This window comes from Erpetoichthys calabaricus, chromosome 6 (genome assembly GCF_900747795.2).
Source record: "Erpetoichthys calabaricus chromosome 6, fErpCal1.3, whole genome shotgun sequence".
NCBI lineage: Eukaryota > Metazoa > Chordata > Cladistia > Polypteriformes > Polypteridae > Erpetoichthys > Erpetoichthys calabaricus.
The window spans coordinates 128,695,905-128,707,577 of record NC_041399.2 but is presented as its reverse complement, the minus strand read 5'-3'; the positions used below and the strand labels follow the sequence as shown (position 1 = coordinate 128,707,577).

The 11,673-nt window shown below is 40.2% G+C and overlaps 1 protein-coding gene across 1 annotated transcript in view; it reads left to right on the top strand.

Moving 5' to 3' along the window:
• Window positions 1–11,673, top strand: part of ezh2 (enhancer of zeste 2 polycomb repressive complex 2 subunit) — a 144,434-nt gene that overhangs the window by 131,490 nt on the left and 1,271 nt on the right. The window lies entirely within an intron of this gene.

The following is an 11,673-nucleotide window of genomic DNA, read 5'->3' as shown; positions in this document are numbered from 1 at the left end:
ATATATATATATATATGTGTGTATATATATATATATATATATGTATGTATATGTGTATATACAGTGGGGTAAAAAAAGTATTTAGTCAGCCACCAATTGTGCAAGTTCTCCCATTTAAAAAGATGAGAGAGGCCTGTAATTTTCATCATAGGTATACCTCAACTATGAGAGACAAAATGAGAAAAAAAAAATCCAGAAAATCAGTCTGATTTTTGAAGAATTTTTTTGCAAATTATGGTGGAAAAAAAAGTATTTGGTCAATTACAAAAGTTCATCTCAATACTTTGTTGGTAATGACAGAGGTCAAACGTTTTCTGTAAGTCTTCACAAGGTTTTCACACACTGTTTCTGGTATTTTGGCCCATTCCTCCATGCAGATCTCCTCTAGAGCAGTGATGTTTTGGGGCTGGCGCTGGGCAACATGGACTTTCAACTCCCTGCAAAGATTTTCTATGGGGTTGAGATCTGGAGACTGGCTAGGCCATTCCAGGACCTTGAAATGCTTCTTACGAAGCCACTCCTTCGTTACCCGAGCGGTGTGTTTGGGATCATTGTCATGCTGAAAGACCCAGCCACGTTTCATCTTCAATGCCCTTGCTGATGGAAGGAGGTTTTCACTCAAAATCTGACGATACATGGTCCCATTCATTCTTTTCTTTACACGGATCAGTCGTCCTGGTCCCTTTGCAGAACAACAGCCCCAAAGCATTATGTTTCCACCCCCATGCTATTGAGTAGGTATGGTGTTCTTTGGATGCAACTCAGCATTGTTTCTCCTCCAAACACGACGAGAAGATTTTTTTCCAAAAAGTTCTATTTTGGTTTCATCTGACCATATGACATTCTCCCAATCCTCTTCTGGATTATCCAAATGCTCTCTAGCAAACTTCAGATGGGCCTGCACATGTACTGGCTTAAGCAGGGGGACACATCTGGCACTGCAGGATTTGAGTCCCTGGCGGCGTAGTGTGTTACTGATGGTAGCCTTTGTTACTTTGGTCCAAGCTCTCTGCAGGTCATTCACTAGGTCCCCCCATGTGGTTCTGGGATTTTTGCTCACCGTTCTTGTGATCATTTTGACCCCACGGGGTGAGATCTTGCGTGGAGCCCCAGATCGAGGGAGATTATCAGTGGTCTTGTATGTCTTCCATTTTCTAATAGTTGCTCCCACCGTTGATTTTTTCACACCAAGCTGCTTACCTATTGCAGATTCAGTCTTCCCAGCCTGGTGCAGGTCTACAATTTTGTTTCTGGTGTCCTTTGACAGCTGTTTGGTCTTGGCCATAGTAGAGTTTGGAGTGTGACTGTTTGAGGTTGTGGACAGGTGTCTTTTATATTGATAACGAGTTCAAACAGGTGCCCATTAATACAGGTAACGAGTGGAGGACAGAGGAGCCTCTTACAGAAGAAGTTACAGGTCTGTGAGAGCCAGAAATCTTGCTTGTTTGTCGGTGACCAAATACTTTTTTTCCACCATAATTTGCAAATAAATTCTTTAAAATCAGACAATGTGATTTTCTGGCGCTTTTTTTTCTCATTTTGTCTCTCATAGTTGAGGTATACCTATGATGAAAATTACAGGCCTCTCTCATCTTTTTAAGTGGGAGAACTTGCACAATTGGTGGCTGACTAAATACTTTTTTGCCCCACTGTATGTATGAATATTTTTTTCTTTTTTTTTCCCTCCCAAACAGGACTGTTTAACATCACACCCTTGGTTTATTATATTTGGAGTGTATTATACATTATCTACATCTACATGAGTACTGTTTAACATTATACCCTGGGTTTATTCTTTCAAGACTGTTTAAGATCATATTCTATGCTTACAAGTAAGACCGCGATTCGCTAGTGAATCGGAAATCCAAGAATGGCAATCAGTTTCTGTTCCGTCCAATATTTGGATGGATGACATATCATGGAGGGTGGGTGCGTCTGGGGAAATGTCATTTAATTCAATAAGCATATCTGTACTAAAGCGGCTTCGTTTTGTGGAGACGTGATTCTGTTGCCTTTGCTGACACCGACTGCTGGCAAAGTGGAGCACAGCAAGTTTAGTTTACAGGTTGTGGTGTTCATGTGCCAGCCACTGAGTCGGGGAAGCCGCTGGGTTTGAGTCTGTGACCATTATGTGATCTATATTACTGGCACAGTGGATTAGAGCAAGTGTAGTGAACAGGTTGTGTTGTTTGGGCGCCACCTGCTGACTCTGGGAAGCCACTGCGTTTGACTCTGGGGCGTGCGCCACGGCGCAATATGCGCCTCGGTGGGAAGCTGCTGCGTGATTGAAATATCATGGAGGGTATATGCGGTGGTGTGGGCGGTCGCGTCCGGGCGGCTGTACAACCTGGCGTGCACGCTTTACCTCAGGTGTAGTTCACAGGTCGTAGGCATGGTAAAGTTTCCATTTAATTCACTAACCCTATTTGAACTAAAGCGGTTTCTTTGTGTGGGCGCCTTCATTCATTGTTTGTATCCATGACTGTACAGGTTGTGTTGTTTGGGCGCTCGCAGGTTGTGTTGTCTGGGCACCACCTACGGACTCTGGGAGGCCACCGTGTTTTGGGAAGTCGCTGCATTTGACTCTGGGGCAGGCGCCACGGCGCAGCACGTTGTGTTATTTGGGTGCCACCTACTGACTCTGGGAAGCCGCTGCGTTTGACTCTGTGGCAGGCGCCGCTGCGTTTTGGGAAGCCGCTGTGTTTGACTCTGGACTCTGGGGCGGGCACCAAGGCCGCAGTGCGCATGCGTGCGTTTGACTCTGGACTCTGGGGCGGGCGCCAAGGCTGCAGTGCACATGCGCCTCGGTGCGTCCGCCGTGCATAAATGAACTGTGGTTTAGTAAGATAGATAGTATTTGGACTGTATTGGCAATCAATATCTCTACTTTATTTCTCCTACACTTCTGCTTGGGGGCTTGTTTTGTTCTGGACGTGCTCTGTCTCTAGGCATGTTAGAGGACTGGGACTTTGAAGTGTGGTCTAGCCTCACTTGAAGAGGCAAAATTTGAGGGTGGGTGGTTTGGGGGAGGAGAGAAAGAGAGCAAGCTATTTCTGATCTATCCTTTTCATCCCTATAATTTTAAGTGCCAACACAACAATAGGCTTCATAGCCATAACTTCCTCCAATAACGGTAATTAAGATTTAATCTGTCATATGTAACAATGTTCATCCTTAATTTTAGATTACAGAATGACAACAAACATTCAGAAGCAATGTCTCTATGACTAAACGAACTTTGTGAGCTGAAATGTCAAAAGTCTCCATCATGAACTAAAGAGGAAGAAAGTATTCTCTCACCTAACAGGTCTAAACTTCAAGATAGTGTTTTTACAGGAGACCCACTTATTAACACTAGAATCCCTGAAAAAACTCATAATCCCGAACCACTTTAAATTCCTTCGCACCTCTCCATTAGCTTCTTTTGTTTTACAGATGTGTTGATCAGCGCAAGCAACCTGCTATCCCATTCCCCCACTGCCACAGCTCAGTTCGGGTAAAAACTTCTTCCAGCTGAAGGCTCTTTATCTGGGTGTGGTGCCTAGAATTGTATAGCGTAAATAATATATCGTTATTTGGAACACATGCATTTCTTGTGTGTTCTGTGTCTACAACGATTTATATTAATGTAGAATGACAGGAAATGGGAGAAATACAAGAAAACAGAAATGGCTAAAACAGAAACCTTTTTTCATGTTGTAGTACTAATGACAAAATTTTGACATGAAGTGTATAATGTGTGAAGACTCAAGTCCAGATATCAAATAAACACTTTCACAAAAGGTACATATATAACAAAACACGTGTGCTTTTACTCAAGTATATAACCAAAGAAAAAGAAATCGGGTTAGGGTACAACGCTGACACAACCATTTGGGTGGAGCAGAGATAAGAACTGCTGACTTAAGAGGTTGCGTGTTCAATTACGGCCACTTCCCAGAATTACCATTTTGAGTGATGAGCTGCTCTTATTGTTACTATTATACAATAAAACAAATGTTTGATTGGAGTCTGTAACAGCTGGTGTAAATTTATGATACTTGTAAAGGTTAGTGTTTTTATGTTATTCAGTTTTATATCTTGTATGTCACATTCACACTCCCCCTGATCTGACACTGCTGTTTTCAAATAAAGACGTGTTGTAACAGAGGTGAACTCAGATGAAGATGAAGGTTCTACATCGGAGAAAGAGAACAGAAGCCCTCCCCACAAGAAACGTCCACTCACACATAAGAACAACGCAGTTGCACCAGGCATAAAGGCAAAAGATAGCACCGTTTGGATGCAACCACAGGTTGGCTGTCATCCTTCCAGTCAGTCTGCCACACACATGTCCTTCAACGAAACAGCAGGGCTTACAGAGCTTGCCAAGGTATCACGCAAAGTTCCATTTGCGATTGTTTCTTGATGTTCTTCATATGAAAAACATTTATATGTTACTTCTCTAAATGCCACATCGAATGTTGTTTACCTATATTTATTTACGTATCTTCTTACAGTGAAAAGTCACAAGTAGACTGCACAGCTTCCTGTGCTTGATCAACATGGGCATGCTGACAAAGTACATATGCAATGCCACTCCTTATTCGGGAAATGATCAGTTACGAAAAGTGCGACTGCAGCTCCCACCTGCAGCTATAGACACATCAGTACACAAGCGAGTCTCCATGCTAGTGATAGATCTGGCAGTGCCATGCTGGCACTTCAGGTATGCGAGCAATGGTACAAGAATGCAGTCAGATGTCTTTTTTTGGGCACATACACTGTCAGATCTAAAAACTAGCATAGAGAGCCGCTTGCGTACTGAAGACAGGTGGAAGCTGTCATCGCACTTTTCGCAACTGATCTTTTCCACAATCAGGAGTGGCATTGCACATATACAGTCGTGGCCAAAAGTTTTACGAATGACACATGTATTAGTTTTCACAAAGTTTGCTGCTTTAGTGTTTTTAGATTTTTTTTTATCAGATGTTTCCATGGTATACTGAAGTATAATTACAAGCATTTCGTAAGTTTCAAAGGCTTTTATTAACACATTACGTTTATGCAAAGAGTCAATATTTAAAGTGTTGGCCCTTCTTTTTCAAGACCTCTGCAATTCAACCTTGCACGCTGTCAATCAACTTCTGGACCAAATCCTGACTGGTGGCAGCCCATTCTTGGATAATCAATGCACCCACCTCTTGAGAATTGACCAAAAGTTCTTAATGGGATTAAGGTCTAGGGAGTTTCTTGGCAATGGTCCCAAAATTTTCGATGTTTTGTTCCCCGAGCCACTTAGTTATCACTTTTGCCTTATAGTACAGTGCTCAATAAAGCTTTAAAAGGCATTGTTCACCACCAAACTGTTCTTGGATGGTTGGGAGAATTTGCTCTTGGCGGATGTTTTGTTACCATTCTTTATTCATGGCTCGGGATCAGGGCATCACCAGTGCAGAGTTTGCTCAGGAGTGGCAGCAGGCAGGTATGAGTGCATCTGCACGCACAGTGAGGCAAACACTTTTGGAGGATGGCCTTGTGTCAAGAAGGGCAGCAAAGAAGCCACTTCTCTCCAAGAAAAACATAAGGGACAGACTGATATTCTGCAAAAGGTACTGGAATTGAACTGCTGAAGACTGAGGTAAAGTCATTTTCTCTGATGAATCCCATTTCCAGTTGTTTGGGGCATCCGGAAAGAAGATTGTCCAGAGAAGAAGAGGTGAGCGCTACCATCAGTCCTGTGTCATGTTAACAGTTAAAGCATTCTGAGACCATTTATGTGTGGGTTTGCTTCTCAGCCAAGGGAGTGGGCTCACTCACAATTTTGCCTAAGAACAGAGCCATGACAAAAAATGGTACCAAAACATCTGCCAAGAGCAAATTCTCCCAACCATCCAAGAACAGTTTGGTGGTGAACAATGCCTTTTCCAGCTTTATGGAGCACTGTGCTATAAGGCAAAAGTGATAACTAAGTGGTTCTGAAGACAAAACATTGAAATTTTGGGTCCATGGCCAGGAAACTCTCCAGACCTTAATCCCATTGAGAACTTGTGGTCAATCCTGAAGAGGTTGTGGACATACAAAAACCCACAAATTCTGACAAACTCCAAGAATTGATTATGCAAGAATGGGCTGCCCATCACTCAGAATTTGGTCCAGAAGTTGATTGACAGCATGCCGGGGTGAATTGCAGTGGTCTTGAAAAAGGAGGGCCAACACTACAAATATTCTTTTGCATAAACTTAATGTAATTGTCAATAAAAGCCTATGAAACTTATTAAATGCTTGTAATTATACTTTAGTATACCATAGAAACATCTGACAAAAAGATCTAAAAACACTGAAACAGCAAGCTTTGTGAAAAACAATACTTGTGTTATTCTCAAAACTTTTGGCCATGACTCTACTTTGTCAGCATGCACATGTTGATCAAACACAGGAAGATTTGCAGTCTACTTGTGACTTTACGCTATAGGTAGATAAGTAAATAAATATAGGTAAATGACTTTCGATGTGGCATTTATATAAGTAATGTATAAATGTTTTTCATATGAAGACCATCAAGAAACATAATCGCAAACGGAACTTTCCACGATACCTTGCCGAGCTCTGTAAGCCCTGCTGTTTCACTGAAGGACATGCGTGTGGCAGACTGACTGGCAGGACGATGCCCGACTTCTTTCTGCCTCCAGACGGTGTCATCTTTCACCATTACACCTGGTGCAGCTGCGTTGTTTTTATGTGTGAGTGGACAGTTCTTGAGGGGAGGGCTTCTGGTCTCTTTTTTGGTTACAAAGATTCTGGACTGGCCAAATATTCCACTTTAGCTATACAAAGAAAACTCGAGGTGTGGGAATCTTAATTCACAGAACAATATCAGATGTAGTATCAGATCCTGAAGGGCGATCTGTGATGGTTAGGGGTAATAATATTTAATTGTAAAGTGATGTTGATATCTATGCACCCAATGTGGATGATATTGATTTCATTTAAAACGTATGTGTATCCATTCCTAACTTGAACACTCAAAGTTATAATGACTGGATATTTTAATTGTGTTTTAAATCCAGACCTAAATAGGTCTTCAGCTACAGGGGTGACAACATCTAACACTGCAAAAATAATTACAGTTTTTAATTGAGCATAACTTATCAGACCCATGGATATTTCTAAATTCATACTTAAGAGCATATTCCTTCTTCTCACCAGTACATCATTGTTATTCAGTAATTGATTATTTCTTTATAACAGTTTCTTGCCTGCACTCAAATATTGCAAATACAACACTATTGTTATCTCCGACCATGCCTGTCTGATCATGGAGCTCACAACACTATGCCCCACATACTCGTCTCGCAGCTGGCATCTTAACCCCTTGTCATTAGCTGACGAGAACTGTACAGAATGTATATCCAAGCACATTGAATTTTTTTTAGAGACAAATGCATCCTCTGAGGTTTCTGCAGGAATACTCTGGGGAAACTCTGAAGGTTTTTTTTAAGAGGACAGATTATTTCATATCTTTTCCACAAAAATAAATCAGAAGCCGAGAAGGCATCAGAATTGCTAGGTCTCCAAATGAGGCACTTTTTAGGAAAAGACAAGCCTTGCAATCAGAACTCAACCTCTGGACAACAAAAGAAATGGAACAACTCATGTTTAAATTGCGACATCATTACTACGAACACGGGGAGAAGGCTAACAAGATGTTAGAGCAACAAATCCATAAGCAGGAAGTTCGCGATGCAATATCAGTAATCACCTACACAGATGGAGATAGAATCATTGGCCATGAAAATATAAGGCACCCATTTAGAGACTACTATAAGTCCTTATATTCTACTCAGTTTAAAGAACACAAGAAAATGTGCTGAATTGATGCATTACAGAAACCACAGCTAGATACTCTTAAGTGCAGTGGAATTGGATAAACCTCTGACATTATCAGAATTGCTAGATGCTGTAAACTCAACTTCAGAGTTGGAAAGCAGCAGGTCCTGATGGTTACCCTGCTGAATTTTATAAATACATTTGTTAAGTTTCTGTTAATTTAGCTCCACTCTTATTAGCAACATTTATAGAAGCCAGAGACAAAAAAAATTCTACATCAAACTTTTCACCAAGCATTAATTACCGTTTTTCCTAAGAGAAACAAGGACTTATTACAATGTACATCATACACACCAATCTCACTTCTGAATAATGATGTTAAGATACTCTCAAGTCCTAGCTAGAAGGATCGAGAAAGTGCTCCCTTTAGTAATATCACAAGACCAAACTGGATTTATTAAAGGTAGACATTTGGATTCCAATCTTCAACACCTATTTAATGTAATATATTCACCCACAAAGTCTAACACTCCGGAGATGATAATATCTTTGGATGCTTAAAAAGCATTTGATATGGTTGAATCGGAATACCTTTTCACCACTTTGCATAAATTTGGGTTTGGCCCGAACATATGTGCATGGATCAAACTACTGTATACCAGTCCAGAAGCTTCAATTTGTATTAACAACATTATTTCAGACCACTTCAGACTAGAATATGGTACTAGACAAGGATGCCCATTGTCACCACTGCTATTTGAAATTGCCATTGGCTGTTTACTTTCAAAATGCATCAGAGATAAAGGGGATTTTCAGAGAAGGACTTGAATAGAAAATATCACGATATGCAGATGATATAGTACTGTATATGTTAGACCCACAAAAGTCTGTGCCTACAGCCTTAACAGCACTAGCAGAATTTTGAAATATATCTGGACTTAAAATTAATTTGAGCAAAAGTGTGCTCTTTCCAGTGAGTTCTCTAGCAAAGAACATTAGATTGGACACCTTCCCTTTTATCATTGCAGATCAGTTTAAATACCATGGGGTAAACATCACAAGTAAATATAAAGCTCTTTTTCATCAAAAAGTTGCTGTTTGCAAGGATAAAACAAGATGTGCATAGATGGTCTACCCTCCATCTTCCTTTTAGCAGGAAGAATTAACATTGTGAAGATGAATATCCTCCCTAAGCTTCTGTTCCTATTTCAAAACATCCCCATATACATTAACAAATCTAACCAATCTGTCAAAACAACTTTTTTTAAAGAAAAGGGTTGTATAATGTGCATAATTTACCAAAAACACCAATACTTTTTCTAATGTACTAACCAAAAAGTTATCTATCCATCCATTTTCCAACCCGCTGAATCCGAACACAGGGTCACGGGGGTCTGCTGGAGCCAATCCCAGCCAACACAGGGCACAAGGCAGGGAACCAATCCTGGGCAGGGTGCCAACCCACTGCAGCCAAAAAGTTATAAAAAAAAAAAAAAATGCCTAGCCTACCAGAAACAACAATTTCATACTGTACTCACCATTTAAGTTGACATCTTTGGCTTGCAGGAAGGAAGGAGGAGGAGAATGAAATGGAAGGTGGTTATTGTTTGGAAGGAGTTTCCTTATACAAATCTTTTCTTTGTAAAATTGTCGAGATGGTGGATTTCGACATGCTGTACATATTAGCAAGATCGGTCACATGAACGCCACTCTCATATTTTCACACAATTTCCTTCTTCGTTTCGATTGTGATCGCTTTCTTTACTTTCGCTTCCTTCCTTAGCAATTATCGAAATAAATTATATCACTGCAATGACCGAAATTACGTCCACAAACACATGTATCTGGGCTCCGACTGACGCTTACAAACGCTCTTGGCTGTTTGTTTACAGTTGCACAAGCGGATACACGTGACCGCATTCGGGTCGTAACGCAAAATGTTGGTCGTAATTCAAAACAAAAATTTTGGTCGTAAAGCAAGTTGTTCGCATGTCAGGCCGGTCGTATATATCAAGGGTCGACTGTATATATGTAAAATTATGTACTCATCTAAACCTTTACTTTTAAAATAATTTTTATGCCAGTCCTTGAAACAATTTTGTTTACCACTAGAGAGAGGAATCATATATTTTGTGCAGTAGATTGGGGTTTTGTGCTACAATTAACCCATCTTCTCCCATGTTCTGTTGCGTTTTCCCTACAGAAATTCAATGTGTTCATTTGTTTTTCTTGTTGTTACTGCTTTTTTCTTGCATTTCACATCTGGAATAAACTAAGTATATGTATACATTTTCATACCAGCTTCTTCCAGTACTGAGTTACAAGGTTAGGGATAATTGCTTTGATGTCATCCAGACAAATATACTTAAGCCAGTGTTTTGAGTCACAGGAGTTCGTTGCCGACTTGCAGTCATATAAGACTTGTTCACAATGTAATCCGACTCCCACTTTTTCCTTGTGACACCACCAAAGGAATTGACAAAGTCTTGCAAGACTTGCTATTCCATTTCTAGTTTCTCTCCCTTCAACTTCCCTGACTCCCCAGCTGCTGTTTGATTTTATTTCCCTTTTGTAATCACACACGTTTCTCCCTACTCGCAGGTGGAGTTGGTGGGAGAGCTGGGAGTGAAGCAAACCTGATTAGAAACGAGATAAAAAAAAATACTTCACACTGTTGTGTATCCCTTCACTGGAGGGGAGGTGGGAGAATTATACTGTGGAAAAAGTCACTACCTGAAAGTTTCGACCCTCAACCCCTCACATTCTTGCGGTTCGAGTGGCGTGATAAACTGACATTCAGTTTTGGGGGTTCGGGTATAAAAGTTTGAGAAGCACAAGAACAGTATAACAATTATTTATTAGTATGCTAAGAAACATTGCCATTATACTTCACATTGAAATTCAAAGAGTACTGCTCAGATAACTAATGGTGGGCAGCACACCATCTCCAGGCATGGAACCCATGATGCTTGAACTATAAAACTGCATGCCATGTCAAAGTCATACTATGCAATACTTACAAATCAAGTGTGGCCTTGTGTCCTTCATAAAACATGTCACCCTCAATAAAGTCAAAACTGTGGTCGGTATCTGACTTTTAGCTTTATCCGTAGCAGTGTGTAAAGATGAGCTGTTGCATTGGCATTATATCTGTTGCCATGTACGCACAGCTATAAGATGTAGTACAAATGATTAGTCGTCGACAACTATCTTATCATTAGAATGCTCTGAACTTAACATTTACAATTGTAATGAGCCTTTTACTGTATGTGGCTCAATGTAGGTGGAATATTTGATAAAAGCAGACTAACTCAGCTACGTATGATGCGCTGCTTGCATCAGGGTGAATGTTTGCAAATTGCCTAATTTAATAATGAAACAGAGCAGACAACATGGAAACTTAAAAGATTTATTTGAGAGAAGACACTTTTTGGCCTGTAAAAATACTATTATTGCCTTTGACTTGTGGGTTTATTGCATCGTACACAAACAACTTTGAAATATGGTGATGGGACACCTTATGCATAAGTGGTTAAATTAAAGTTTGCATTGATGTATGTAAAGAGGGAAACATTTAACCTGACCATTTTACGTTGTGTTTACTGTATTAGGTTAGATCCTAAATTAAAATATTTTTTAAAAATCTGCTTATCATTCTTCAATCATTGCTTTACTACTATAAACAAACAATAGGTGGTAAATGATATGTTAAAAAATATATACAGTGGAACCTCGGGTCATGACCATAATTCATTCCAAAACTCTGGTCGTGACCCGAAGTAATTTCCCCCATAGGATTGTATGTAAATACAATTAATCCGTTCCAGACCGTATGAACTGTATGTAAATATATTTTTTTTTAAA